This window comes from Schistocerca serialis, unplaced genomic scaffold, assembly GCF_023864345.2.
Source record: "Schistocerca serialis cubense isolate TAMUIC-IGC-003099 unplaced genomic scaffold, iqSchSeri2.2 HiC_scaffold_1178, whole genome shotgun sequence".
Taxonomy (NCBI): domain Eukaryota; kingdom Metazoa; phylum Arthropoda; class Insecta; order Orthoptera; family Acrididae; genus Schistocerca; species Schistocerca serialis.
Genome location: NW_026047379.1, coordinates 125,001 through 130,000, shown reverse-complemented (window position 1 = coordinate 130,000; position 5,000 = coordinate 125,001). Strand labels below are relative to the sequence as shown.

The window sequence follows — 5,000 nt, the reverse complement described above, 5'->3', positions numbered from 1 at the left end:
GATTTAAAGTGTACTCATTCCGATTACGGGGCCTCGGATGAGTCCCGTATCGTTATTTTTCGTCACTACCTCCCCGTGCCGGGAGTGGGTAATTTGCGCGCCTGCTGCCTTCCTTGGATGTGGTAGCCGTTTCTCAGGCTCCCTCTCCGGAATCGAACCCTGATTCCCCGTTACCCGTTACAACCATGGTAGGCGCAGAACCTACCATCGACAGTTGATAAGGCAGACATTTGAAAGATGCGTCGCCGGTACGAGGACCGTGCGATCAGCCCAAAGTTATTCAGAGTCACCAAGGCAAACGGACCGGACGAGCCGACCGATTGGTTTTGATCTAATAAAAGCGTCCCTTCCATCTCTGGTCGGGACTCTGTTTGCATGTATTAGCTCTAGAATTACCACAGTTATCCAAGTAACGTGGGTACGATCTAAGGAACCATAACTGATTTAATGAGCCATTCGCGGTTTCACCTTAATGCGGCTTGTACTGAGACATGCATGGCTTAATCTTTGAGACAAGCATATGACTACTGGCAGGATCAACCAGGGAGCTGCGTCAACTAGAGCTGAGCAGCCGGCCGCCCGGGAGTGTGTCCCGGGGGCCCGCGCGAACACGCAAGCGTCCGCTCAATTATTCTGCAAACAGGAGGAGGCTGAGCTCCCCTGCACAACACACCTCGAAACCCTCTCAGGTCCCGGCGGCGCGCAGCGCCGTCCTAAGTACTTGGTCGGGTTCGAGAGAGGCGCAATCGCCCGGAGTTAGGCGAGTAGACGCTTTAGGTGCGACCACCCGTGCTCCCAACTGAGCTTGCCGCTGCCGACAGAGGCCCGGGAGCGTGCTGTCGTGGCATTGCCGGCGGGAGACAACACGCGCCACCTACGGTGACCGGCAGCTCCAACGCCAGCGCCACAGAAGGACAAAAGCCCCACTTGGGTGCCGAAGCGAACTCTCCCAGCACAGCGCACGCGCCAACACGTCCGCACAGCTGCGATACAAACCACCTGCGAGAACCGCTGGGGCGACCGAGCAGCAGACGGCGTCGCGGCGCCGAGCGCCGGGCGGCGGCGCATCCTCAGCGCACACAGTCCTCAATCGGACCAGCACACTGCAGATGGCCACCGCGCTTCGCACCGGGCCCGCGAGGACCTGCTTTGGCCGCAAGGCGCCGCGAGCAGGGGGCGCCGGCGCGCAGCTGCGCCGCCTGCCGCGTCCGTCGGCCGGCGCGCCTGCCACTGGCCGCCCCCACCAGCCGGCTGTAGCGCGTGCGCCCACGCACCGCGCTGCCAGCACGCCGGGCGGCCCCCCCTCACCGGCCGGGGACGGTCCCACCCAGCCACCGCCGCGTATCGCCTCACACCCAGATCCCCTTTCACGTTCGTGGGCATGGTGGGTCCCCTTTCACGTTCGTGGGCATGGTGGGTATCCCTGAAACAACCGGTTAATAGCTCGACCGATCGTCGCCAACACTGATTCACCTCTAGCGAGAACAACCGCACCACAACGGGTTACCTGTTGTTCATTTGCGTAACGTCACCAGCAAACGTAGACGTCCATCGCCATTTGCAACGAGTATTGCATGCCTGTGTCAGGTGTCACAACACACTACGTCTGCCCACATAGACGCAACAACATGTGCACGCCTCGAGAACACGTGGAAGGTAGCCCCCGTACGTATGCGGTGTCCATTGCGCGAACGACTGTCAGCCGGCCTCTGCAGGATGTCGCAGATGTGGAACGCGGTGCAACATGCTATCACGGTGTGTGAGAAGAGACGACTACGTCCGAATACACGCTCCACTACATCAACAGACTGCTCATGCTGATCGCCATCCAGGGCGTCCGTTCCTCCCACACGTCTGAATGGCGTACCACACTGCAATCCAGCTCTTATAGGGAGACGACACGTAGCTGCGTGCACAATATTTGGACTGTATGGTCTGCCGTTGCTAGGCGCAGTCGTCGTACGGTCACACATGTGCCACGATGTATCATTCAGTACATACGGACCAATGTGCAGTACAGTTTGTGGGTTTTGCGTACATCGGCGGACAGGTGACAGGCCGTACCACAACGTAGGCTGAGTACGTCGGCATGCGAAGGGCATTGAACATGCAAACTTTTCAACGACCAGCTTGCGAAGGCAGGGGGGAAGGGGGGGGGGGCATGTACGTCCTGCTGCTATCCACATTACAGTGTATAGCAGGAGCATGTGGAAAGTCAGCAACACCTGCAAGGTGTTTAACATGACGCGATACACAGGGGACCGGGCAGTGCGAATAGCGAACTATATTGCGAGGGTTGCGGTTAGGCAACACTACACTAATTTAACGAGTTGCATAACAATTACAGAGCAGGTTCAGCGACAACGTGCGTCAGGTTAAGGCGCAATATAGGTTAGGTTAAGGCACAACATGGGTTACGTTAAAGCACAAATTAGGTTACGTTAAAGCACAAATTAGGTTACGTTAAAGCACAAATTAGGTTACGTTAAAGCACAAATTAGGTTACGTTAAAGCACAAATTAGGTTACGTTAAAGCACAAATTAGGTTACGTTAAAGCACAAATTAGGTTACGTTAAAGCACAAATTAGGTTACGTTAAAGCACAAATTAGGTTACGTTAAAGCACAAATTAGGTTACGTTAAAGCACAAATTAGGTTACGTTAAAGCACAAATTAGGTTACGTTAAAGCACAAATTAGGTTACGTTAAAGCACAAATTAGGTTACGTTAAAGCACAAATTGGGTTACGTTAAGGCACAACATGGGTTACGTTAAGGCACAACATGGGTTACGTTAAGGCACAACATGGGTTACGTTAAGGCACAACATGGGTTACGTTAAGGCACAACATGGGTTACGTTAAGGCACAACATGGGTTACGTTAAGGCACAACATGGGTTACGTTAAGGCACAACATGGGTTACGTTAAGGCACAACATGGGTTACGTTAAGGCACAACATGGGTTACGTTAAGGCACAACATGGGTTACGTTGAGGCACAACATGGGTTACGTTGAGGCACAACATGGGTTACGTTGAGGCACAACATGGGTTACGTTAAGGCACAACATGGGTTACGTTAAGGCACAACATGGGTTACGTTAAGGCACAACATGGGTTACGTTGAGGCACAACATGGGTTACGTTGAGGCACAACATGGGTTACGTTGAGGCACAACATGGGTTACGTTGAGGCACAACATGGGTTACGTTGAGGCACAACATGGGTTACGTTGAGGCACAACATGGGTTACGTTGAGGCACAACATGGGTTACGTTGAGGCACAACATGGGTTACGTTGAGGCACAACATGGGTTACGTTGAGGCACAACATGGGTTACGTTGAGGCACAACATGGGTTACGTTGAGGCACAACATGGGTTACGTTGAGGCACAACATGGGTTACGTTGAGGCACAACATGGGTTACGTTGAGGCACAACATGGGTTACGTTGAGGCACAACATGGGTTACGTTGAGGCACAACATGGGTTACGTTGAGGCACAACATGGGTTACGTTGAGGCACAAATTAGGTTACGTTGAGGCACAAATTAGGTTACGTTGAGGCACAAATTAGGTTACGTTGAGGCACAAATTAGGTTAGGTTAAGGTACAATATGGGTTAGGTTAAGGTACAATATGGGTTAGGTTAAGGTACAATATGGGTTAGGTTAAGGTACAATATGGGTTAGGTTAAGGTACAATATGGGTTAGGTTAAGGCACAACATGGGTTAGGTTAAGGCACAACATGGGTTAGGTTAAGGCACAACATGGGTTAGGTTAAGGCACAACATGGGTTAGGTTAAGGCACAACATGGGTTAGGTTAAGGCACAACATGGGTTAGGTTAAGGCACAACATGGGTTAGGTTAAGGCACAACATGGGTTAGGTTAAGGCACAACATGGGTTAGGTTAAGGCACAACATAGGTTAGGTTAAGGCACAACATAGGTTAGGTTAAGGCACAACATAGGTTAGGTTAAGGCACAACATAGGTTAGGTTAAGGCACAACATAGGTTAGGTTAAGGCACAACATAGGTTAGGTTAGGGCACAACATAGGTTAGGTTAAGGCACAACATAGGTTAGGTTAAGGCACAACGTAGGTTAGGTTAAGGCACAACATAGGTTAGGTTAAGGCACAACATATGTTAGGTTAAGGCACAACATAGGTTAGGTTAAGGCACAACATAGGTTAGGTTAAGGCACAACATAGGTTAGGTTAAGGCACAACATAGGTTAGGTTAAGGCACAACATAGGTTAGGTTAAGGCACAACATAGGTTAGGTTAAGGCACAACATAGGTTAGGTTAAGGCACAACATAGGTTAGGTTAAGGCACAACGTAGGTTAGGTTAAGGTACAACGTAGGTTAGGTTAAGGTACAACGTAGGTTAGGTTAAGGTACAACGTAGGTTAGGTTAAGGTACAACGTAGGTTAAGGTACAACGTAGGTTAGGTTAAGGCGCAATGTAGGTTAGGTTAAGGTACGATATAGCTGAGGTTAAGGTACAATATCGCTTAGGTTAAGGTACACATTGTTGTAGGGAAAGGTGTATTTGGGGGGGGGGGGGCGGCAGGTTCGTTGATAGTGATTATCGTAAGTGCATGCCTGCGGGATCATCCGATTTGTCACGTCAGGATGCACTTGTGGCTCATGACAGGCGGCGCTCCGATTCCAAGGTTATGGCAGATGTGTGTCTTTCATTCCTGCCATTGTTTGTGTACTGTGACAGGAGGCAGTATTGTGATGTTGGGTGCACCCCTGTGTAGGACATGTGTGGGTGTTCGTGGCTTAACTGAGCAATGGCGGATGTCGGAAGGGTGGGATATTCTGTTTTGTGGGTGGACCTCCCGGTCTGGTTATGATAGTGTGGATTGTGTAATGTGGCGGAGAGGATGCACCGGATGTTCTTCCATGCTGGTGGTTAGATATTGTGTGTGTGCCTGTTAGAGGCAGAGAGTAGTGTGTGATAGTGTCTGGCTGACGTGTGGTTCTC

The 5,000-nt window shown here is 51.0% G+C and overlaps 1 non-coding gene across 1 annotated transcript in view; it reads right to left on the bottom strand.

Annotated features, from left to right (window-relative positions):
* The window catches only part of LOC126433972 (small subunit ribosomal RNA), a 1,909-nt gene extending 1,362 nt beyond the window's left edge, over positions 1 to 547 (bottom strand). Inside the window, exon 1 of the ribosomal RNA XR_007578887.1 lies at positions 1 to 547. This exon is cut by the window's left edge and continues 1,362 nt beyond it. This is a non-coding gene — a ribosomal RNA (small subunit ribosomal RNA).
* Between the last annotated feature and the right edge of the window lie 4,453 nt (positions 548 to 5,000).